Here is a 25,929-nt window from a genome sequence, read left to right on the forward strand (position 1 = left end):
ATTGCATACAATTTGGGGAGTCAGGCAGAGTGATGTGGTAAATGGAATTGCATGAATGCACATGTATTCGTCTCCCCAGCCAGCCTATGTCTTTTGGTTGGTGCCTTTGGTAGTTATCAGTGGGTGTTCATTGGATGGACTGATGCTGAAACTGAAACTCCAATACTTTGCCCACCTCATGCAAAGAACTGACTCATTGGAAAAGACCCTGATGCTGAGAGGGATTGGGGGCAGGAGGAGAAGGGGACAACAGAGGATGAGATGGCTAGAAGGCATCACTGACTCGATGGACATGAGTTTGGGTAAAGTCTGGGAGTTGGTGATGGACAGGGAGGCCTGGCGTGCTGTGATTCATGGGGTCGCAAGAGTCGGACACGACTGAGCGACTGAACTGAACTGAACTGATCCTATTACAGTTTTCTTAATTGTTTTGGGTTTATTTTCTGTAGGTCTTTTCCATCTCTTGTGTTTCCCGTCTAGAGAAGTTCCTTTAACATTTGTTGTACAGCTGATTTGGTGGTGCTAAATTCTCTTAACTTTTGTTTATTTGGAAAGCTTGATTTCTCCATCAAATCTGAAGGAGCGTATTGCTGGGTAGAGTATTCTTGGTTGTAGGTTCTTCCCTTTCATGACTTTAAATATATCGTGCCATTCCCTTCTGGCTTGTAGAGTTTCTGCTGAGATATCAGCTGATAGCCTGATGGAAGTCCCCTTTATGTTATTTGTCGGTTTTTCCTTGTTGCTTTTAAAATTTTACCTCTGTCTTTATTTTTTGTCAGTTTGATTACTGTGTATCTCGGTGTGTTCCTCCCTGGGTTTTTCAGCTTGAAGTGAAGTGAAGTTAAAGCCGCTCAGTCGTGTCTGACTCTTTGCGACCCCACGGATTATATAGTCCAGGGAATTCTCCAGGCCAAATACTGAAGTGGGTAGCCTTTCCCTTCTCCAGGGGATCTTCCAACCCAGGGATCGAACCCAGGTCTCTCGCATTGTAGGCAGATTGTTTACCAGCTGAGCCACAAGCGAAGCCCAATTTTTCTTGTATTTACAATTTTCTTATATTTTTTTCAGCTAAATTTTCTTGTATTTAAAATTGTTTGATTTGTAAATGCTTACTTTTTTCTAGGCCAATAAATTTGAGCTCATTTACAAATTAACCTTGGCAATACTATCCAAATGTTAGGGGAAGCACACTAACTAAAACCGCCCACCGCGGCCAGGCACCATAATAACCATTTGCATGAGTTATTTTATCACAGGAGATCCTATTAAGGAATATGGAACTGATAAGACACCACCAGCTAGAAGAGTTCAGGAAAGGTCAAAAGGAGACACCACGTATCTGACCGCCTCCCAGAATCCTTCTTGCTGGCATCCATCTTGGCTAAGCAATTCATGTGCCACTCAGAAGGACTCTTGAGTCAGAATGATTGGCCAAAGAAAATCCAGAAACTAATTCCATTATCATCAAACCTGAGACTGTGAGCCATGAGGCAGAGCAGTTCTCCTGGGTTCCCTTACCCTACTGCTCTCCACCAGGGCGCCCTTTCCAATAAAATATCTTTCTTTGTCAGCTCATTTGTCTCTTCAGACAATTCATTTCTGGATGTTAGATGAGAGCCCACTTCTGGGCCCTGGAAGGTGTCCCCCATCCTGCAACAGAAAGACAAAGAAAGACACATACTGAGACATACATATATTCAGACAGACACAACGAGAGATCTGGCTTTATTTTTAAAACTTAATTTTGAATTAGATATCTTAATGTAAAACTCACTAACTTATAAGAGAGATTTTAAAATGCTTTCCCTGTTCCGTTTTGTTTTTTTCAGTTTTAGGAATTAGAGATGGTCTGGATGGCACAGTGATAAAGAATCTGCACGCCAATGCAGGAGACGCAAGAGATGCGGGTTCAATCCCTCCCCTGGAGAAGGAAATGGCAACCCACTCCAGTATTCTTCCCTGGAAAATTCCATGGACAGAGGAGGTCTGGTGGGCTGCAGTCCATGGGGTAGCAAAAAGTGGGACATGACTGAGAACACATGCACAACTCACAGATAAGACAAGCGATCATGTTCTCCTCATTTGGACTTATTCCTTTAGGCATGTGTGTGTGGCTATGTGCCCGTGCTCAACGCTGTCTGACTCTTTAAGATCTTATGGACTGAAGCCCATCAGGCTCCTCTGTCCATGGGATTTCCCAGGCAAGAATACTGGAATAGGCTGCCATTTCCTCCTCCAGGGCATCTTTCCACCCCAGGTATCAAACCCATATCTCCTGAATTGGCAGTTGGATTCTTTATCACTTGAGCCACTTGGGAAGCCCATAGTCCCTTAGTATATACACATACACATATATATATATATATTATTATCTTTTCAAGCTAACTTTCTCTACTGGTTGGAATTAAACTCATTCCAATCAGTAGAGAAAGTTAGCTTGAAAAAAGAAAAGGAGATCAGTCCTGGGTGTTCATTGGAAGGACTGATGTTGAAGCTGAAACTCCAATATTTTGGCCACCTGATGTGAAGAGCTGACTCATTGGAAAAGACCCTGATGCTGGAAAAGATTGAGGGCAAAAGGAGAAGGGGACGACTGAGGATGACATGGTTGGATGGCATCACTGACACAATGGACATGGGTTTGGGTGCACTCCTGGAGTTGGTGATGGACAGGGATGCCTGGTGTGCTGTGGTTCATGGGGTTGCAAAGAGCCGGACATGACTGAGCGACTGAACTGTACTGAAACTGGTTGGGGGTTGGTTAACCTTTGACTGACACTGTGCACTTATATTGATGCAATTAAAGGTTCATAACTTTTATGGATACCCCTTTTTCTTTCTGTTAATGGTTCTGAAAAGTTGGTCAGCCAGTGTAACAAGCATTAGTGTGTAACACAGATCAACCTAGATTTTTTTTTTTGACTAGAGTAGCCAAATCCTCATCTAAGCCTTCTAAGAGGCAGACTAGTGCAGGTGATGGAATTCTAGTTGAGCTATTTCAAATCCTAAAAGATGATGTTGTGAAAGTGCTACACTCAATATGTCAGCAAATTTGGAAAACTCAACAGTGGCCACAGGACTGGAAAAGGTCAGTTTTCATTCCAATCTCAAAGAAAGGGAATGCCAAACAATGCTCTACCACACAATTGCACTCATCTCACATGCTAGTAAAGTAGTGCTCAAAATTCTCCAAGCCAGGCTTCAACAATATGTGAACTGTGAACTTCCAGATGTTCAAGCTGGTTTTAGAAAAGGTAGGAGAACAGAGATTAAATTGCCAACATCTGCTGGGTCATCGAAAAAACAAAAGAGTTCCAGAAAAACATCTACTGCTTTATTGACTACACCAAAGCCTTTGACTGTGTGGATCACAACAAACCGTGGAAAATTCTGAAAAAGATGGGAATACCAGACCACCTGACCTGCCTCTTGAGAAATATGTATGCAGGTTAAGAAGCAACAGTTAGAATTGGACCTGGAACAACAGACTGGTTCCAAAAAGGAAAAGGGGTATGTCAAGGCTGTATATCATCACCCTCCTTATTTAATTATATGCAGAGTAAATCACGGGAAACGCTGGGCTGGATGAAGCATAAGCTGGAATCATGATTGCCAGGAGAAATATCAATAACCTCAGATATGCAGATGACACCACCCTTATGGCAGAAAGTGAAGAGAACTAAAGAGCCTCTTGATAAAAGTGAAAGAGGAGAGTGAAAAAGTTGGCTTAAAGCTCAACATTCAGAAAACTAAGATCATGGCATCTGGTCCCATCACTTCATGGCAAATAGATGGGAAAACAGTGGAAACAGTATCAGACTTTATTTTTTTGGGCTCCAAAATCACTGCAGACGGTGATTGCAGCCATGAAATTAAAAGACACTTACTCCATGGAAGGAAAGTTATGACCAACCTAGACAGCATATTAAAAAGTAGAGACATTACTTTGCCAACAAAGATCTGTCTATGGTTTTTCCAGTAATCATGTATGGTTGTGAGAACTGGACTATAAAGAAAGCTGAACACTGAAGAATTGATGCTTTGTTGAACTGTGTTGTTGAAGACTCTTGAGAGTCCCTTGGACTGCAAGGAGATCCAACCAGTCCATCCTAAAGGAGATCAGTCCTGGGTGTTCATTGGAAGGACTGATGTTGAAGCTGAAACTCCAATACTTTGGCCACATGATGTGAAGAACTGACTCATTTGAAAAGACCCTGATGCTGGGAAAGATTGAAGGTGGTAGGAGATGGGGAGGACCGAGGATGAGATGGTTGGATGGCATCATCAGCTCAATGGACATGAGTTTGAGCGGACTCTGGGAGTTGGTGATGGACAGGAAGGCCTGGCGTGCTGTAGTCCATGAGGTTGCAAAGATTCGGACACAACCAAGCGACTGAGCTGAACTGAAGAGGCAGACTTAAGCAAAGGATCATTTTGGCAGTTAGAGAATGACTTAGGTGTCAAGTCAGAATATTGCTTCAAAGTTTTTGTTTTGTTTTAATCCTCCTTTCCTGGGGACAGGGGAGCAGCAGGAGGTAGAAGAGTTGGAAGAGATAAAAAAAGAGAGAGACAGCATCTGGCCAAGCAATTCAGATAGAAGAAAATATGAGAGGGAGAGACAGAATCAGTGACAGACTGTTGGCAGCCTTTTTTTGTTCTACAGTTTTCAGAGAAGCTTCTAGATACCAATCAAAGTAAGCATTCCATTCAGTCTGTTTGACCTTAGGCCAGCTTTTTCTAACTGTGTGCCCGTAAATATTAATTTTGGAATATCAAAAGAACTCCAATTTGGTCATTTTTTGTTGGGATCTCTTTTAGTATCATTTCCCCAAGTAAGTAAGTACTTGCAAGTATAAGTTTTTTATATACATAACCCTGGCTGAGGTTTTAGTTAAGAGGCTGGCTTTCTGATGTCCCTTGTAAAAGCGTCAGATCGGCCTCTTAAGTAACCTTTCAGCACATACAAGTCAGTCTCCTACAGCTAAGCAAACCCTGGTATCTTTCAACCAGCCCCCACCAGTATATTTTAATGGAGTGGGTATTCCTTGGCCAAGCCCCACCCAGCTTCTTTCCCCTGGATGGGGGGTGGGGGTGGTATTCTCCTAGTATCTTTCAACCAGCACCCGCTCAAAGTGTCTTTCATTTCCAACTGTATTCCTCAGTATCTTTCAACTGAGCCCCACCTAGTGTCTACACACTGAGTGGGTACGCCCCAGTATCTTTCAACTGGGCCCCCTGCAGTATCTGTCAGCTGAGAGAGGGCAGGTTATCTGCTCCACTACCAAGTAAAACTCAGGATCATCAACCAATACGGGAGATCTGAGAACCAGGAGATACTTACCCAATTTGTCTGGACTGTCCAAGGAGGCAGATGGGCAGATAGTGCCAAGGCTCTAGCTCCTCAGAGTTCAGGTGAAGGGAAGTCCATTCTGGGTTCCTTCGTCAGTTGCCATAACTGTTGACTTAAAGGAAATTGCAATGTGAGAATTGCGAGTTAAGCTTTATTTGGGGCAAAATGAGGACTACAGCCTGGGGGAGCAGTTTCTCAGGTCTATCTGAGATGCTGTCTCCTGGACTGCAGTCCTCATTTTGCCTCAAATGAAACTTAACTTGCAACTCTCACATTGTGCATTTTTTAAAAGTTGACATTCCCTTTCCATGCTGCTATGGCTGGGCTCCAGGACTACAGTGGAAGGATATATTTTGCTCTAATAACAGTTGATTATCCAGCAGTTACTGTGACTAGACCTGGTGCTAAGCACTTTTCATCGAAGGGGATCAGAAAATGCCAGTTTGGATTACTTTGAGCTGAAAGCAACTGAGATGCAGCAGATGTGGAAAGACTACTCTGTTCTCCCTCGACTGCCTGAAAGCAGGGCACCAACTGCCCTTTATGAAGGTGTCCTCCCCCACCAAGAAGGGAAGAGTGACTCTATCTCTGGAGATGGAGAGTAACATTGAGATGAGTCTGCATAGATAGACCTTATTAAAACACCCCTTATCTTCCATTAGTTCCCCCATATATCTCCTAGTTACTTCCCCACAGTTTATCATCCCCTGAAGCTCAAATTTCCTTTCCTTTGTTAAAATGGGTGTATAATACCCCAAGTCTAACCAATTCTTTGAGTTTTACTTCTTGTCTGTGAATGGATGTAAATATTAATAAAAAATTATCTTTTCCCCTTTTAATCTACTTTTCATTAGTTTGATATTACACAGCCCCTGGCAGTAAACCTAAGAGAGAAAAGGTTTCCCTCTCTGACAAGATACATCATCATGTCTTTGAATCCTCATCCCTCTCAGTAAAGAAGGTTCTATTATCCCAGCATGAAAAGTGAAAGTGAAAAGTGTTAGTAGCATCTGACTCTTTGTGACCCCATGGACTGCAGTCTGCCAGACTCCTCTGTCCATGGAATTCTCCAGGCAAGAATACAGGAGTGGGTTGCTATTCCCTTCTCCAGGGGATATTCCTGACCTAGGGATCGAACCCAGGTCTCCTGCATTGCAAGCAGACTCCTTACCATCTAACCTTCTGGCCACCAAGGAAGCCCTGGCATACTGATACAGAAACTGACCTAAGAAATGTTAAGAACTGATCCAAGGTCAAGTAGCTAATAGGCAGCAGGTCCAGAATTAAAAGACTCAAGTCTATAGGACTACACAGCCTGTTCATCTAACAATTATGCTGTAATTCCAGCATGATGGAAAGACACTGCCAGCAGACACAGATTAGGATGCCAGGAACCCTGTAACCTAATTCTGTCCTGCCACTATCAACAATAAAGTTAATCATGTAAATATTTGTGCTGTTTTCTGTTCTGTTATTGTTCAGTCGCTCAGTCGTGTCCAACTCTTTGTGACCCCATAGACTGCAGCATGCCAGGCTTCCCTGTCCTTCACCATCTCCCGGAGTTTGCTCAAACTCATGTCCATTGAGTCAGTGATGCCATCCAACCATCTCATTCTCTGTCGTCCCCTTCTCCTCCCGCCTTCAATCTTTCCCAGCATCAGGGTCTTTTCTAGTGAGTCAGTTCTTCGCATCAGGTGGCAAACTATTGGAGTTTCAGCTTCAGCATTAGTCCTTCCAATTTAGTCCTTCCAGCATTAGTTAATCCAATGTTCAGGATTGATTTCCTTTAGGATGGACTGTTTTGATCTCCTTGCAGTCCAAGGAACTCTCAAGAGTCTTCTCCAACACCACAGTTCAAAAGCATCAATTCTTCGGCACTCAGCCCTCTTTATGGTCCAACTCTCACATCCGTACACGACTAAATTGCATGAGATAAAGTACGGCTTTGGATTATGGGCTGAATTTTGTTTCCTCCAAAATTCTCATGCTGAAGTCTTAACTCCGAATACCTTAGAATGTGATTTTATTTGGAGATAAGATCTTTAAAGAGGTAATTAAATTGAAAGAAAGTAATTGGGTGAGTCCTAATCTAATCTGACTGGCATCCCTTTAAGAAGATGAAATAAGGATACAGATTTACATAGAAGGAAGAGCATGTGAAGACGACTATCTATACACCCAGTGGGGAGGCCTTAGAAGAAATTACTCCTGTGATACCCCGATCTCAGGATTATGGCCTCCACAATTGTGGGAAAAAAAGTTTCTATTGTTTAAACCAGTCCATCTGCAGTACTTTGTTATGGCAGCCTTAGTAAATGAGCACAATCATATAATCTATCTGCTTATCAACACACACTTTTAAAATTCCTGTTATGTCCTAGACACTATTCTAATTTCTTTTATCTATCTGGAAATGGCAATACTTACTACCTTCCAGTAGTGAGCCCACAAGCCAAACCATAGATATTTAAATACTGTGGTTACAAGAAAATGAAACAGGAGTCCTTTCAGTTCTGTTAAATGCGAAACAAACACCTATGCACACCAGGTGTGGATGGCAAGGGCTGCATTTGACAAGAACCAAGGCGGTCAATTGCTTTAATTTGAAAGGGGAAAAGTAAGCAGCAGATCTGCTGATGGCCTTATTTTGAGCAGGTGAATACTCTCTTCTTAGTGGGTAACTCAGCTGCCTCAGACTTAACTAAACTGCCATGACCAACTTACTATTTGTGTGCATGCTAAGTCGTTTTAGTTGTGTGACGCCTTGTGACTCTACGGACTGTACCCCTCCAGGTTCCTCTATTCATGGGTTTCTCTAGGCAAGAATCGGAGAAGGCAGTGGCAACCCACTCCTGTACTCTTGCCTGGAAAATCCCATGGACTGAGGAGCCTGGTAGGCTGCAGTCAGTCCATGGGGTCGCGAAGAGTGGGACACGACTGAGCGGCTTCACTTTCACTTTTCACGTTCATGCACTGGAGAAGGAAATGGCAACCCACTCCAGTATTCTTGCCTGGAGAATGCCAGGGACGGGGGAGCCTGGTGGGCTGCCGTCTCTAGGGTCACACAGAGTTGGACACGACTGAAGCGACTTAGCAGCAGCAGCAGGCAAGAATACTGGAGTGGGTTGCCATGCCCTCCTCCAGGGGACCTTCCTGACCCAGAGATCAAATCCACATCTCTTACATCTGTTGCAATGGCAGGTGGGTTTTTTTACCAGTAGGCCCACCTGGGAAGCTCCCAACTTACTGTTTACCCAATCTCAGAGCACTAAGCCTGGAGAAGGCAATGGCACCCCACTCCAGTACTCCTGCCTGGAAAATCCCATGGACGGAGGAGCCTGGTAGGCTGCAGTCCATGGGGTCGCGACTGAACAACTTCACTTTCACTTTCCACTTTGATGTATTGGAGAAGGAAATGTCAACCCACTCCAGTGTTCTTGCCTGGAGAATCCCAGGGATGGGGGAGCCTGGTGGGCTGCTGTCTATGGGGTCACACAGAGTTGGACACAACTGACGTGACTTAGCAGCAGCAGCAGCAGCAGAGCACTAAGCCACGGAGGGAGGCCCCATGGAGAGCCATCTCTGATACAGACAATGAGAAGAGGGTCAACTGAACTCCCCAGCTTATGTGGAGAAGGTTCAGGAGAATGTTGTGGGGGAGGAGAGGGGTGAGCTGAGGTGGGGAGAAAAGATGGAGAGAGACACATTAGCTATGGCAGGAGAGAAATGTAAAGAAATGGTAAAGACATTTTAGAAAGGTTTTTTGGTGTGTGATGTGACAGACTAGAGATCTCTTCAAGAAAATTAGAGATATCAAGGGAACATTTCATGCAAAGATCGGCACAATAAAGAACAGAAATGGTATGGACCTGACAGAAGCAGAAGATATTAAGAACAGGTGGCAAGAATACACAGAACTGTACAAAAAAAACCTTCATGACCCAGATAATCACAATGGTGGGATCACTCATCTAGAGCCAGAAATCTTGGAATGTGAAGTCAAGTGGGCCTTAGGAAGTATCACTACAAACAAAGCTAGTGGAGGTGATGGAATTCCAGTTGAGCTATTTCAAATCCTGAAAGATGATGCTGTGAAAGTGCTGCACTCAACATGTCAGCAAATTTGGAAAACTCAGCAGCGGCCACAGGACTGGAAAAAGTCAGTTTTCATTCCAATCCCAAAGAAAGGCAATGCCAAAGAATGCTCAAACTACTGCAAAATTGCACTCATCTCACATGCTAATGAAGTAATGCTCAAAATTCTCCAAGCCAGGCTTCAGCAATACATGAACTTTGAACTTCCAGATGTTCAAGCTGGTTTTAGAAAAGGCAGAGGAATCAGAGATCAAATTGCCAACATCCACTGGATCATCAAAAAAGCGAGAGAGTTCCAGAAAAAACATCTATTTCTGCTTTATTGACTATGCCAAACCGTTTGACTGTGTGGATCACAATAAACTGTGGAAAATTCTGAAAGAGATGGGAATACCAAACCACCTGACCTGCCTCTTGAGAAACCTGTATGCAGGTCAGGAAGCAAGAGTTAGATCCCAATATGGAACAACAGACTGGTTCCGAATAGGAAAAGGAATACGTCAAGGCTGTATATTGTCACCCTGCTTATTTAACTTATTCAGAGTACATCATGAGAAACGCTGGCCTGGAGGAAGCACAAGCTGGAATCAAGATTGATGGGAGAAATATCAATAACCTCAAATATGCAGGTGACACCATCCTTACGGCAGAAAGTGAAGAACTAAAGAGTCTCTTGTGAAAGTGAAAGAGGAGAGTGAAAAAGTTGGCTTAAAGCTCAACATTCAGAAAACTAAGATCTTGGCATTCGGTCCCATCACTTCATGGGAAATAGATGGGGAAACAGTGGAAACAGTGTCACACTTCATTTTTTTGAGCTCCAAAATCACTGCAGGTGGTAACTGCAGCCAGGAAATTTGGGCTTCCTTCGTGGCTCAGAGGATAAAGCATCTGCCTGCAATGCAGGAGACCCAGGTTCAATCCCTGAGTTGGGAAGATCCCCTGGAGAAGGAAATGGCAACCCACTCCAGTATTCCTGCCTGGAGAATCCCATGGACAGAGGAGCCTGGTGGGCTACAGTCCACGGGGTTGCAAAGAGTCGGACACAACTGAGCGACTTCCCGTCCCGTTCCCGTTGCTCCTTGGAAGGAAAGTTATGATCAACCTAGGCAGCATGTTAAAAAGCAGAGACATTACTTTGCCAACAAAGGTCTGTCTAAAACAAAACAAAACAAAACACAACAAAACAAAGGTCTGTCTAGTCAAGGGTCTGGTTTTTCCTGTAGTCATGTATGGATGTGAGAGTTGGACAATAAGGAAAGCTGAGCACCGAAAAATTGATGTTTTTGAACTGCGGTATTGGAGAAGATTGTTGAGAGTGCAAGGAGGTCCAACCAGTCCATCCTAAAGGAGATCAGTCCTGAATATTCATTGGAAGGACTCCTGCTGAAAAGCTAAAACTCCTATACTTTGGACACCTGATGTGAAGAGCTGACTCTTTTGAAAAGACCCTGATGCTGGGAAAGATTGAAGGCAGGAGGAGAAGGGGACAACCGAGGATCAGTTGGTTGGATGGCATCACCGACTCAATGGACATGAGTTTGAGTGGACTCCAGGAGTTAGTGATGGACAGGGAGGCCTGGCGTGCTGCCGTCCATGGGGTCACAAAGAGTTGGACACGACTGAGTGACTGAACTGAACTGTGACATACAGATTCCTCTTTAATCTGTGCACAAAAACATTAATAAAGCTCTTCCTTTTTGAAGGCTGCACTGGCTATCAGCCTGTTGACTCTGGATCCATTCCCTGCCTGTGATCTCTCTGACTGTCTTGAGCTATGACTCCCAGGCGCTCTTGAACACCAACTCTATGTTGGGTTTGCCAGTGAGAGGCACTGGTGGAGACTGGAGTTTTGGAGGAAAGGTATTTCTCACCTTTTTCTCTGTATTGGGAGGCATGCCTGGCAGCAGCTGCAACTCCTGTATATTAATAACTCCAGCTCTTGCTCTAATAGAGCCTTGATGATACTAGGCTTTACTGAGTGGTTCCAGCTCCTGGGCTCAGGTAACACCACCTTTTCTATTTGTTTCTAGCCCAAAGAGTGGGCAGTGTCTTCCCAGTTGCTAATTTGGGAGCTGCCTCATCTACCTAGGTTAATCTTTCAACTCCTTTAACCCTTTTATAACTAATTCCCTCTGTTTAATAACCGTGGTGTGGATTTTGTTTTCCTGGCAGACCCTGACTGATACAGAGAGACATCTTTTCTCTTGGTTTCTATAACGAGCATTTCTCTAAACACAGGCTTTGTCTCTTGTTGCCCCTTTACTTTTTCCATTCCTGGGACTCTGGAGTGAGTAATCTGATCATAGTTTTGGAAGAGTCATTGGGCCCATCAGATCAGCTCTGCTTCTTCCTTTTCAGAGTGAGCCTTCCAAGAGAACACAATGTCTCTCTGTATTGAAAATCTTGCCTGTGCAGGCCTACTCTGGTCCAGCAAGTGTCTGCCCATGGGCAAGTCTGTCTAGTTTCAGCCCATTTGACTGCTTGACCTAAGGCCTTGTCTTCTAGCCTGGTCTCTAGAAGTAACAAAGGCGACTCCATTTGCCTTAACTTTATTTCCTCAACTTGCTCAGCATGGGAAATAGGAATACTGTTTATTGAAGTTTCTTCTGAGACTCTAGCATTATTCATCAATTGTTTTGTTACTGAGTTTATAGTTTTGTTTTTTTTTTCAAGATGTTACAAGACTAGGGCAAGGCCTAGAGGCATGGGCACCTGGGCTTAGATGATTGGCCAAAGTTCCCCTCCTCAACAATTTTTCTGAAACTCTCCAGTTGGACTCACATGTGTTCCTGAATCAGCCCTACTTCTTGCTCACTTCCTGACTTCATAGTCCCTCACCTGACAGGTCTATAGTGATGCCATTGAGCTAGAATATTGTTCCTAATGCCGTGTTGATGTGTCTGTCCATGAAGTTGGAATCCTGCCATATGTTGTGCGGAGTCCTGCTGTATTTGGGTGTCAGTAGAGCTGACATCTAGCGTAGGCTTCTCCTGATTTCTAGAATCACCAGTACACTGAACTCCCAATACTAGAGTCCTGCCTCTCTTATGACACGTTCTCCTGTAGGGGTCCCTGTCGTTCTCCCTGTAACCTAGCTGCTTTGGAACCACCAGCACACTTTGAATACATACACACATGCACAAACACCCTTAATCCCATGGGACATACTTTGTTCAAGCCTTTTTCCTCATAGGCTTCTCAGCTGCCATGTATATCAAGGACGCAAACACATGAACCAGGGATTATAATCTCCAAAATTCACTCTCCAGAACTATCTGAGTCTCAGCCATGACCTTGTGTTTGTGTTAAAAAAACCTTGAGCCCCAGGAGAAATGTCTTGCCTTCTGGATACTCCTTGGGATCTTTGTCCATTCCCTGTTTTGTTTGATAAATTTACATGTATAGTGGAAAAAATTTGAGCTCTTGGAATAAAGTCAGGAAAGAATAACCCACAAAAAGACCATATTTCTCTACAGTTCTATTTAAGTCCCATGGTGGGGCCACCCTTACAGGTCAATATGTAGCTAAACTGAGGAACAGATTAGTTAAGTAACCCTTGTGCACCACTGGTGGGAATGTAAATTGGTATAACCACTATGGATAACAGTATAGAGAATCCTCAAACAATTAAAAATAGAGCTACCATATTATCCACCAATTCCCTCCTGGATATTTATCTGAAGAAATGAAAACAGTAATTTGAAAAGATATATGCACCCCTATGTTCATTGTAGCATTATTTACAAGAGCCAAGATATAAGAGCAACGTAAGTGCCAATCAGTAGATAAATATATACAATGGAATACTACTCAGCTATAAAGAAGAATGAAGTACTGCCGTTTGCAGCAACGTGGACAGATTTAGCAAGTTTTATGTCAAGTGAAATAAGTCAGACTGAGAAAGACTAATACTGTCTGATTTCACTTACACCTGCAATCTGAAAACAAAACAAATGAAAAAACATAAAACAGAAATAGAGTTTTCGATACAGGGAACAAACTGTTGGTCTCCTGAGGGGAGGGAGGCTGGGAGAAGAAAAAACTATGTGAGGGAGATTAAGAGCTACAATTTCCCAGTTGCAAAGTGGCTGAATTACTAGTATGAAATGCACAGTGTGGAGAATATAGTAATATCTGGGTAATATCTTTGTATAACTAGACTTACTGTAGTGATCATATTGAAATATAGAGTGGTATCAAATCACTATGCAGTGTAACAAGGACTAATACAGAGTTGTAGGTCATTTATACCTCAAAACAAAAACAAACCAACCCTTATAAAAGGAGATCAGATTTGTGGTCATCAGAGGTATTGGGTAGGAGGTAGAGGGATGGGGAAGTGAATGAAAGCAGTCAAAAGATATAAACTTCCATTAAAAGACAAATAAATACTAGGGATGTAATGTACAATGTGATAAATATAATTTAAACTGCTGTGTATTATATATGAAGGTACTGAGAGAGTCAATTCTTAGGTAGATTGATAAGAAATCTGGGGTCCCTGAGGAGGAAAAAGGGGTCTGGGGCTCTCAAGGAGGAGAAAAGGACCCATCTTTTTTTTTCTCTAAGCCCTGAGCTAATGATTACACAACAAAACAACTCATCTTGCTGAAGGATATGTTTTTCCTTAAACTCTGTACCAATGATTATGTAACAGCATGTATCCTGCTTGAGGACATGCTTCTCCTTCTTAAGACCCTTCTGACTAACCCTGTCATCTTAAAATGTATATTATGGGAGTAGGTCTGGTAAGACCTTTACAACCTTGAGACAGTCTTTTGACTTACTGCAATGCTGCTGCTATGTCACTTCAGTCGTGTCTGACTCTGTGCGACCCCATAGACGGCAGCCCACCAGGCTCCCCCGTCCCTGGGATTCTCCAGGCAAGAACACTGGAGTGGGTTGCCATTTCCTTCTCCAATGTGTGAAAGTGAAGAGTGAAAGTGAAGTCGCTCAGTTGTGTCCGACTCTTAGCCACCCCACGGAATGAAGCCTGCCAGGCTCTTCTGTCCGTGGGATTTTCCAGGCAAGAGTGCTGGAGTGGGGTGCCATTACCTTTTCCTTTCACTGCAATAACTAGTTGAAAAAGTATATAGCCCCCTTGCTAACACTAGCAAGGGCACTCTCCATCCCCCTTCTGATGTCTATGTCAGAAACTTTCTCTGTCCGTTTTCCACTTTAATAAAACTCTGCTACACAAAAGCTCTTGAGTGATCAAGCCTGGTCCCTGGTCTGGAAGCTGAATCTTCTTCTTTGGAGATCACAAATCCAACACTGAAAGCTATCAGTACTGAGTTCTCATCAAAATGAAAAAAAATTTTTTTCCAGTTTCTTTAATTTTATGTCTGTATGAGATAATGGATATTCACTAACTTATCGTGATATTCATTTCATGATATATGTAAGTCAAATCATTATGCAGTATACTTTATACACTGCTCTATGTCAATTTCACCTCAATAAAACTGAAAGAAAAATATGCACAAAATGCCAAAAAACAGAAAATCCTCCCAAAACAAAACCTTAACCACAAAATAACTATCACACTAAAGAGAAAAAGATTTTACTAACATGAGATATCTAGTTAATGTTTAAGTTTCTCCAAATTTAATTTTTATAGGTATTTGATCAAATTAGGATCCAAATATGATGCATTACATTGCAATTAGTTTGTATGAATCTTTCAGTGTATAGTTTCCATGTCTCTTTTTCTCTTTCTTCTCAACTAACATGTGAAGGAAATTAAGTCTTGTATATTCAGTTCCCCACAGTCTGGATTTTGTTGATTGTGAACCCATTGTGTCATGTAACATATTCCTTAGATCTGTTTTCAAAATGATGTGATTCAAGAACCCTGAAGAGACTTGATTTTTCTAGCAAAGAACACTTCTTAAGAGGTAATAAGCTGTACTTCTATTAGGAAGAAACTGTGCATCCCTTTTTGAGAAGTTTCATTCTTTGATGATCATGGCTTAGATTATTCCCTTGAGGGTGTCAAGATGATAATATTCTATCACTCATTCAGCTTCCCAGGTGGCACAGTGGCAAAGAACCTGCCTGCCAGTGCGGGACACACAAGAGACGCGGGTTCAATCCCTGGGTCTGGAAGATCTCCGAGAACTGGCAATGGCACCCCACTCCAGTATCCTTGCCTGGAAAATCCCATGGACAGAGGAGCCTGGTGGGCTGCAGTCCATGGGGTTGTAAAGAGTTGGACACGACTGAGCATAGCACAGATTACTCATTCATTTATTAGTGAATGAATGAGAGATTTCCCCTCATCTGTTATTATCCTTAAGTATAGTTTATACATATAAAGGCAGGATAAGTGCTTGATTCTTCATTTGTTATTAACAACAACAACAACAACAAGAAGCCTGGTTCTCTGGCATTTCCAGAGATTACCAAGGAGGGTGTCTGTTGTGGTTGTTTTATTTGATAGGTTGTTTCTGAGCATAGACTCTGAAGCCCAATTCTCTGGGATCAGGATCCCAGTTTAGTTGTGTGACTCTAAGCTAGGCACATACCCTCACTTTCCTCATTTGTATATTGGAAATTTGAGGGTGTTTTCCTTTGTCACAGAGTTGTTCTGAGGATTAAATGAGAATCTACATAGCACCTGGAAAAATGCTTGTCAGCCCAAACATAAGTGTTCCTGATCATTAGTGCTGTTCTTATTCTATTTAAATACGCTTGAGTGGATTCTAGGCAATGGTATTTTGTAAAAGGTCCCCAAGTGAAGCCAAATTGGGAAACCACAAGATGGGGAAGTTTAAAGATATAATGTTTACAAAGCAGAGAAGATGACTGTATTTGTTTTGGGGTGTTTTTAGCGTTAAGATTAGGCTTAGGGTTAGAGTTCTGTTTCTAATTTTAAAAGACAGCCTAGGAATTGATGCCCTGCTCTCTTCCTCACTAACAGTGTGAGGTTTGACAAGCAATTTAGCATCTCCAAACCTCCAGGTTTTCATGGGAAATAAGATTAATGCTAGTGCAGGGCTCATGGAGCGGCTGTGAGGATCAGTGATCCTGCACAGTGCCTGGTTCGTAGGAAGTGTTAGTGGTGATGTCAGAAAACTTCACCAGAGACCACTGTGCCCAGCTGACACTCTTCTCCCTGCCTAGATGTGTCTCTCCAAAGAACTAGTTTTTCTGCCTTTTTACCATTTCTTTATTCAAATAAAAAAGCAAGCATTAAAATTTTGACAAAAATAGATTCCACACAAATAGTTGTACTAGAAACTATTTCATGTTCAGGGCAATGAAGAGCTATATAAACTTATACTCCAGTAATTCATAGTAGAACATTTTAATTTAAATGATAGTTTAAAAGAGAGAATCTTCAGGGCTTCCCTGGTGTGGCTCAGTGGTAAACAATCTGCCTGCCAATGCAGGAGACACAGATTTGATCCCTGATCTGGGAAGATCCCACATGTTGCAGAGCAACTAAGCCCTTGCACAACTATTGAGTCTATTGAACCAAGAGCTGCAACTACTGTGCTCACACACCCCAGAGCCTCTGCTCTGCAACAAGAGAAGCCACCACAGTAAGCCTGAATATCGCAGCTAGAGAGCAGGCCCCACTCTCTGCAACTAGAGAAAAAGCCCGAGCAGCAGTAAAGACCCAGCACAGCCAAAAATAAAATAAGTAAATAAAATCATTTTTGTTAAAAAAGAGAATCTTCAAATTGGCTAAACAAATAAAGGCCCTTTGAACGCAAGTCCAGATGGATTTTCTGTTATCCTATTTATACTTCCTGACTTATCAGATCTTTCTTCCTTCCGCCTGTTGCATAGCTTTATTTGTTTTGGTTATCTACACACTATAAACTTGGCATTTCATTTGAGATGCTGTGTGCTTTAAAAGAAGGTATTTTGTTTTCCCAGTATCCTAACTTGTCATCCATAGAGACAACAGACAAGACGGTCTTTAAGAGACAGATGTTAAGGGATGAATTATTGATCAAATCATAAACAAATTAGAAGATGAAATACATTTGCTAAATCAGTTTTATTTTAATCTTTTCCAAACTTTTCATCCTCCAACCCTAGAGATGTATCAGTAATAGAGAAAAATGCCATATACATAGGTGGAACCAACTAAAATAAACAGAGGCCATATTTTTTAAGGCAGAGGTTTCTAATACGGAGATCTCTTTTACGGCTTTCCATCCCCATGGGTCCTGTGCTTTGAAAAAAGCAAACACACCAAACTGCACTTATCAATATTTAATTTATCTTCCCATTTTTTATTAATCAAAGTCATCTATAACTGCCAACCAGAACATCCAATTGGTATGAGACAACCTGGGTTACTATACTGAATTGCTATAATTCTTTAGCAAAAAGCAAGAAAACATTTGAATGGAAAACATCTTTAATATGAAATCAGACATCGTGTTTTCTCCCCCAGCACGAAGAATGGAGATAGGAATCTTGATATTCAGGGTCCTTTAATCTTTGGTTCCAAACTCTGATAGGCAGAATGGCCCCCAAAATGTCCCCATCCTATTCCCCAGAACTTGCGAATGTTAGATTTAGTGGCAAAAGAGAATTAAAGTTGCAGATGGAATTATGGTTACCAATCAGCTGATTTTGAGATGGGGAGATTATACTGGATTATCCAGGTGGGCCCAATGTAATCACAAGGGTCCTTAATTAAATGTGGAAGTGGGAGGCAGAAGAGTCAGTGTCAGAGTGCTATGATGTGTCATGAGGTGAGAGACTCAATTTCTTCTTGCCTCTGGAATCGCAAGAGAATACATTTATGTTACCTTAAACTACCAGTTTGTGGCAATTAATGTCATAGCAGCCAGGAAAACTGCTACCTAATCTCTTTCCTCAAATTATTGACCTCTACTCCCTTTATGAGTTCTGTGTTCTGGGCAAAGTGACCTCATCAGCGGTGCCTGGGCATGCTTTTCCATCCCCTCTGGATTCTTCTTCATGCCCTCCCTCGTAAAGACATCACCCCACTTCACTGCAGCAGAGGCAAATCCTGTGCCTCTTTCAGGATGCATTTCAGATGCCTCCCCGGCTGCAAGCCCCATTGCTACTGCATCTGCCAGATGCCTGAAATTTCTCCTTCCTTTGAAATCCTGCAGTGCTGTAGCTGTCTCTCCCTGTTCTGGCACTGACTGCACTTTTTCCTGAAATAAACATATGCATTCACATACTGTATCTTCTCTACCAGATTTTAAGTTCTTTGATGACAAGCCTAGTGTTCGACTCATCTCTAAATCTTCTATAGTGTTTAGCCCAATACTTTACGCCCTATGAACTTTACATGTAATCATAGTCCTGGTACTAGTGGTAAAGAAGTCACCTGACAATGCAGGAGATGGAAGATACCCAGGTTCAGTTCCTGGGTCAGGAAGACCCCCTGGAAAATGAAATGGCAACCCACTCCAGCATTCTTGCCTGGGAAAGCCCATGGACAGAGGAGCCAGTCCATGGGTCACAGAGTCGGAATACATGTGGCTGAGCACACACATACATACACATGTGTGTGTTTTTAGTAGCTCAGTCATGTTCGAGTCTTTGTGACCCCATGGACTGTAGCCCACCAGGCTCCTCAGGCCATGGGATTTCCCAGGCAAGAATACTGGAGTGGGTTGCCAGCACCTGTGCATATATGCTATGTGTATATGTGTGTGTATACACGTATATGTGTATAAATGTATGTACAGATAGGTAAATGACATTGTAGAACATCATATAGGACCGTAAGCCCTCATAAGAGGAAAAGGAAAGAGAAAACTAAGGTTTTTCACTAGCTGCCACACAAATGGCAAGCATCCCAGACACATCTAGTTTGTAGGAATAGCCTAAACACTTGCCCCTTCACAGAACGGTTATTGAAGAATGGATGAGTTACTCGAAGTTAATCCCCTGATGGAGGAGATGCGAGGTAAAAATGGAGAGCTGTGCCTGAGAGACCCCGCGTTCTGGAATAGGATCTGAGCAAACAGAGAAAGGGGAGGTCCATGAGCAGGAGTAAGGTCTTGTGCCAATATCACACTTTGAAAATTTTATTTGGGATTTAGCTACCCATCAGAAAAAATAACGCAAAATGCTATTTTTTTTCCCCCATGCAGATGTTGATCAATATTTTTCTAGAAAGAATCTAGGAATGAAACTAAAAAAGCCACAGCATCAAATAGCTGATGATACACTCGGCTTTTACATGTGTGAGACAGGGCCATTCTTTGAAAAATAATGAATGTTTGGTTCCTAAGATAAAGAGGTAGCTTTGTGGCACTCTAAATTCCAGTTCTGTGAAAATAGAAAATTGTTGTTCTTCATATTTTGCCTACTAAAGCAATTAGTTTAGCCATTTTTTTCTAGCTTTTGTCCTTCTAAAATAAACATTAGGCCCAAGAATACACAGCTTTCCAAAGACTATTCTAATTCTGGTATATTTTTAGTTCTTTTCCTCTTATAGTCAGGAAATGATAATCACAAATGCATTTTTAATTGTTTTTTATTCCTATATGTCAGACATTATGCTGTTTATAGATATTCTGCCAATTTAAGCAAACTAACCATTGCCCCCCATGTTCATAGCAGCATTTTTTCAATTGCCAAGATATAGAAGCAACCTAAGAGTTCAGCAACAGACAGATGGATAGAGAATATATGGTATAAAAACAAAATGGAATACTATTCAGCCACAAAACAGAACAAATTTTTCCCATTTGCAGCAATTTGGGAGGGCATTATGCTAAGTGAAATAAATCAGACAGAAAAAGAAAAACACTAAATGATATCACTTATATGTGGAATCTAAAAAACACAATCGTAGTGAATATAGCAAAAAAGCAGACTCAGAGATACAGAGAAGAAACTAGTGGTTACCAGTGGGGAGAGGGAGGTACAAACTGCGATTGTAAGAGAGGCTAATAGAATGTATTGTATAATATGGAGGGTATGGCCAATATTTCATAACTGTAAATGGAGTGTAACCTTTAAAAACTGAATACAATTTTTTTTTAATTAAAAAGAAATGAACAATTCTGTGAGGTGGGTATTATAACCCTTATTTTAAAGTTTAGGTAGCTGAGCCATAAAGAGTTTAAGTTCTGATACAAACTCTGATCACCAGTAAAGGCCAGGAGATTCCACTTAACTCAAGGTGTCTACATCGTCAAGCCCATGTTTTTGACCCCAGTACCATCCAGAACCTCCCTGTGGGCTACTTACCAGGCAGAGGAAGCGGCTACATCCTTTTTGTGCTCAGATGTCAGTGTCTAACTTAGATATTAATGAAATTCCAGGGCAGAACTTTCCAAATTTTTTGACAACAATCCATAAAAAGAATTAACTTTTAACATCTAATCACAGAACACACACATTTTGAAATGATATCATTACTACTGTATAATGTGCTTTGATATATTTTATTCTGCTCCCAAGTTTTAATAATTTTGGTCAGGTACCACTATATTGTTATCATAATTCACTAATAGGCTATTACCTTTATTTTAAAATATGTAGCATTAGTACATAGTTTATTTTACACAATTAATTGCCTTTTTTAAAAAAACATGTTTATTTTTGGCTGTGCTGGGTCTTTGCTGCTGTGCACAGGCTTTCTCTAGTTGCAGAGCGGGGGCTGCTCTTTCGTTATGCCGCACAGCTTCTCACTGCAGTAGCTCCTCTTGTTGAGAAGCACAGGCTCTAGGCCCATGGGCTTCTGTAGTTGCAGCAGTCAGGCTCAGTAGTTGTGGCTCATGCCTTAGTTGCCTGGTGACGAGTGGGATTGTCCTGGACCAGGGATGGAACCCATGTCCCCTGCATTGCAAGGTTGATTCTTAACCACTAGACTACCAGGGAAGTCCCACAATTACCTTTCCAAAGAGAGATTTATTATCTTAGGCAAGTTATTTAATTTCTGAGTCTTGTGTTTCCTCTTCTGCAAAATGAGAAGATTGGACCAGATTTGTGACTCTTAATCCTGACTGCACATCAGAAATGTTTAAGAGCTTTTATATACACTTTTTCCAGGTTTTTGCCCCCCAGAATCTCTCATTTAATTGTTTTGGGGTGGGGGCCTGTGTACTACTGGTTTTTGCTGTTATCTTATTTTTGTTTTTTAACTCCCCAGGTTACACTAACTAGCCATTAATCTTAGGAATTACTGAATTAGATGATTGCTAAATTTTCTTCCAGCCAAAAATTTTAGACTGTTTTGACTGGTGAATGGGCCCACATCCAGCAGTTCTTGTGTACATCAGGGTGGGGTCATACACTTTGTGCATTTTTAACAAATACCTTAGTGATTCTGATGCAAGCCATCTCAGAAACACTGTTCTGAGTCATTGTCTCACCAACTGTTTATTGTTTCCTCAGTTTAGCACTTAACCGGGCCTGTGGCTGATGCTCTGAAATGCTTGCTAAGTGGCTGCCTCACCAAGCTGCCTGGCCACTCCACTGCCCTCTGCCAGCGCCAGAGCTCCATGCCCATTTTCCTCTGTTCTTTGATCCCTTTTCTAACTTAGCTCAAGTAAGATCACATTCTCCTTTCTCCTGTTCCAACCGTACTTATGTCTTTCAATATTAAAAATACAGGAAATAAATTCAATATTTTGTATTACCCTATAATAATACTGAGCAGGGGTCTGGGGGGCTCTTGGGCACAAAGTCATTCTGTGTGCCTCATTTATCAGATTACAGGAAACAGCCTTCGTTCAGCCTCCTTGACCTTCGCTGAGTTTCAGTGAGCAGTTTCAAGCAGTTGTTAATTAGGGAAGGGAGGAGTTGCAAGACCAGGGAGAAACAAACTGTCCAGGGCGGCCTTAGGGCAAGGTCCTCTTTCACCATGGAGGTAACACACACAGCAATCTTTGAGCTAGTTTGCAGATACTGAAACCCCCTCCAGGTGGCAGAAGTTAACGATGAATGACAGTAGGCTGCCCATGATCATGTAGACCCCAGACTATTTGGACCTGAAGTGTGATGAAGCTGACTCCTACTTCAGTTCAGTTCAATTCAGTCACTCAGTCGTGTCTGACTCTTTGCGACCCCATGGGCTGCAGCACACCAGGCTTCCCTGTGCATCACCAACTCGTGGAGCTTGCTCAAACTCATGTCTGTCCAGTCGGTGATGCCATCCAACCATCTCCTCCTCTGTCGTCCCCTTCTCCTGCCCTCAATCTTTCCCAGCATCAGGGCTTTTTTTTAATGAGTCAGTACTTCGCATCAGGTGGCCACAGTGTTGACGCTTACCTCATCACAAACTCATCAGAAGAATGTTCACGGTCTGATCACACCCTCTTGGAACAATTACTATAAAACTTCTATCTTCATGTTGGGACCCATGGTTTTGAGAGCACTAGCCCATTGTGACCCTCTTTTCCTGCAAAGCAATAAAGCTATACTTTTCTGCTTCACCCAAAACTCTGCCTCTGAGATTTGATTTGATACCGGTGTCCAGGGAAGCTGAGCTTTGGGCCTCAGTTGGGGAAAGGAAGCTGAAAAAAATAGATACATATGTATGCATAACTGAAACACTTTGCTGTATACCTGAAACCAGCACAGCATTCTAAATCAACAATACGTCAATTAAAAAAAAATACACTCAAACTAGGTTACTCATACCCTGAAGGTGATTATACAGTGGTAGCTAAAATAGTAGGATGAACTTGGACAGATCTTTATCTAACATATATTTTTATAGTGTTAACTCTGTGTCAGTCACAGCTGTAAGACTTTATAAATATTAACTTTGTTGATGTACATACATAATCCTCCTATGAGGTAGGTGCTACCATCCTCCTATATTACAAATTAGGACCCTAATCCCACTCCATTTTTGGAGCACTGATACTTATTTTGAAGAGCATTATTTTTTATTTTAAATTATACAGACTTGAACATAGTATTTCAGTTAATATTTTATTTTTAAATTTGTATTGAAGTTTAGTTGATTTACAACGTTGTGTTAGTTTCAGATGTACAGCAAAGTGTTGTTCAGTCACTAAGTGGTGTCTGACTCTTTGTGATCCCATGGACTGCAGCACACCAGGCTCCTCTGTCCTCCACTATCTCCTGGAGTTTGCTCATATTCATATCCATTGAGTTGGTAATGCTATCTAACCATCTTATCCTCTGCTGCCCCTTTCTCCTTTTCCCTGCAATCCTTCCCAGCATTAGAGTCTTTTCCAATGAGTGAGCTCTTTGCATCAGGTGGCCAAAGTATTGGAGCTTCAGGTTCAACAACAGTTCTTTCAAAGAACGTTCAGGGTTGATTTCTCTTAGGATTGACTGGTTTGTTCTCCTTGCAGTCCAAGGCACTTTCGAGAGTCTTTTCCAGATTTTGATCAATTCTTCTGAGCAATATAATGATATCAACATATATTAATCCTGAGAATACACACACACATGTATCTTCTTTTTCAGATTCTTTTCTGTTATAGGTTATTACAAGATACTCAGCATAGTTCTCTGTACTACACAGTAGGTCCTTGTTGAATTTTATGTTAACTGCAGCATGTGTATCTCTTAATCCCAGCTCTAAGTCTGTGAATCTGTTAATTCCAACCATAGCTGTAAGTTTGTTTCCTATGTAAGTCCATTTCTGTTTTGTAAATAAATTTATTTATGCCATTTAAAAATTTTCATTAATTGTCTAATATGAGATATGAAATAAAGTCAATTTGGGGGGTCGCCTGCTACAAGGAGATCTCCTATAGACAAAGATTTAGCCTCTTCCACTATTAGAGGTTTTTAAGTGGAAACATGAAAATACTTAATAAAGCATTCTTAATTCACCCAATAGTAATTTCCTTGAATAACTTTACAGAATATGACTTTTTAATCTAAATGTTTATCTCTAGTCATGAAAATTTAACATATTGTCCAACAAACATTTTTATTAACAAATATGTATTTGTCAATAAACTAATAGTATATCTTTTGCTAAGTTACATAAACAAGTAAACACCCTCACTCTGATGTGTAGTCATTTATTTATCGGTTAATTACGTAAGATACAATACCAAAATGAAATGATTTCACATGCAAAGGAGTTATTGTCCATTTATTAACACATTGGATAGGTTGTATAGTCTTATAAGCTAATCCCCAAACTTTTGTCTCCTTTCCATCTGCAAAACCAGAACCATTTATCTAGTGTTTGTAGTTTCATCTCCACCTGGTCTATATTCTTGGTGTTGTTCTACCCTGAGCTCATTTTCCAGGGTTGATAGTGGGGCTTTTATTGGGTTGTTTCAAATACCTGGCTTCCATCTAGAATCACATTTCAGATGATCAGTGTTACAGCTTTTCCTGTGTCTGAATCCTTGTTAACAGAGCTCTAGCTGATTGACGGAAGGTGGGGTGGGAAAAGGGGTCTGAGAATAAAGTCCAGTTGTATCCATTATCATATCTTATGGTGACCAGGCTTTTCTGTAGGAAATGTATCTCAGAGTAAGCAGATAGCACCTGTGGATGGAGAAAATCTCTTCTTTACAAAAGAATGCTGAACTAAGAAATGTGTAAAGCAATGGTAAGATCAGAAAAGTCACTATTTTTCTACCCCTAATTAAATCTCCTTTTCATGGAAGAATCATCCATGTGTGCTAACACCATTTAGTGAAAGATTGATGAGGAACTGGAATATTTACTTTGTACCAATTCATTAACCACAAGACACTTGCTGGTTGCAAGTAGGAAAATATAACAATTTTTTGGCCACACCTCACAGCATGTATGATCTCAGTTCCCTAACCAAGCCCCCTGCATTGGAAGCACAAAGTCTTATAACCACAAGACTGCCAGGGAAGTCCCTGAAAAACAGAACTTTAAAATGAAGGCATCCGACTGTCACATTTTACTTGGTGCTCAATCTCAGCATAGAATCCTGGGAACCATCTTATACGTCCACTGCAGCTGTACAGTTTGAAGCTCATTGCCTTGCCTGTGAACTATTCTACCAAAAATATTTAACTTGTGTCTAAATAAAGCCTTTGGATCTAACATTTACTTTATAGGAAACACAGGAGATAAAGTAAATGACGTCATGAAGAAATCATTAGACTAGCTCAGTGGAAAATTCTACAGGACAGATGTTTTCAATGAGTCAATGCCATGAAAAAAACAAAAGGAGGGAGTGTTTGGGTTCTCTTCTAGATTAAAAGAAATTCAGAGACATAACTAAAGCAATGTTTGATTCTTAGTGGGTCCCAATCTGAATAGCTATCTCAGTTCAGCTGCTGTAACCAAATTCAGGAGTTCCACCTTGTTTGCAGGGCATGTGTTCCAAGACCCCCAGTGGATATCTGAAATTTTGGATAGTCCTGAACCCTATATATGCTATGTTTTTCTCTATACATACCTATGACAAAGTTTAAAAATTGTAAATGTGCAAATTAGGCACAGTCAGATAATATCCAAATTGCTAGCATTGTTCCTTTTGTACTCTGGGCCATTGTTAAGCAAAATAAGAGACACTTGAACACAAGTGCTACAATAGAGTGATGCTG

The 25,929-nt window shown here is 41.5% G+C and overlaps 1 protein-coding gene across 3 annotated transcripts in view; it reads right to left on the bottom strand.

The window, feature by feature from the left end:
• PCED1B (PC-esterase domain containing 1B) overlaps nt 1–25,929 on the bottom strand; it is a 190,591-nt gene that overhangs the window by 10,683 nt on the left and 153,979 nt on the right. For all 3 annotated transcript variants that reach the window (XR_001918049.1, XR_001918048.1, XR_001918050.1), the window contains 2 exons: nt 5,342–5,462; nt 1,519–1,650 (listed from right to left, as the gene is read on the bottom strand). The gene's annotated coding sequence lies outside the window, so the exon portion shown is untranslated. The remainder of the gene's footprint in view (nt 1–1,518; nt 1,651–5,341; nt 5,463–25,929) is intronic.

The sequence above is a fragment of the Capra hircus genome, chromosome 5 (assembly GCF_001704415.2).
Source record: "Capra hircus breed San Clemente chromosome 5, ASM170441v1, whole genome shotgun sequence".
NCBI lineage: Eukaryota > Metazoa > Chordata > Mammalia > Artiodactyla > Bovidae > Capra > Capra hircus.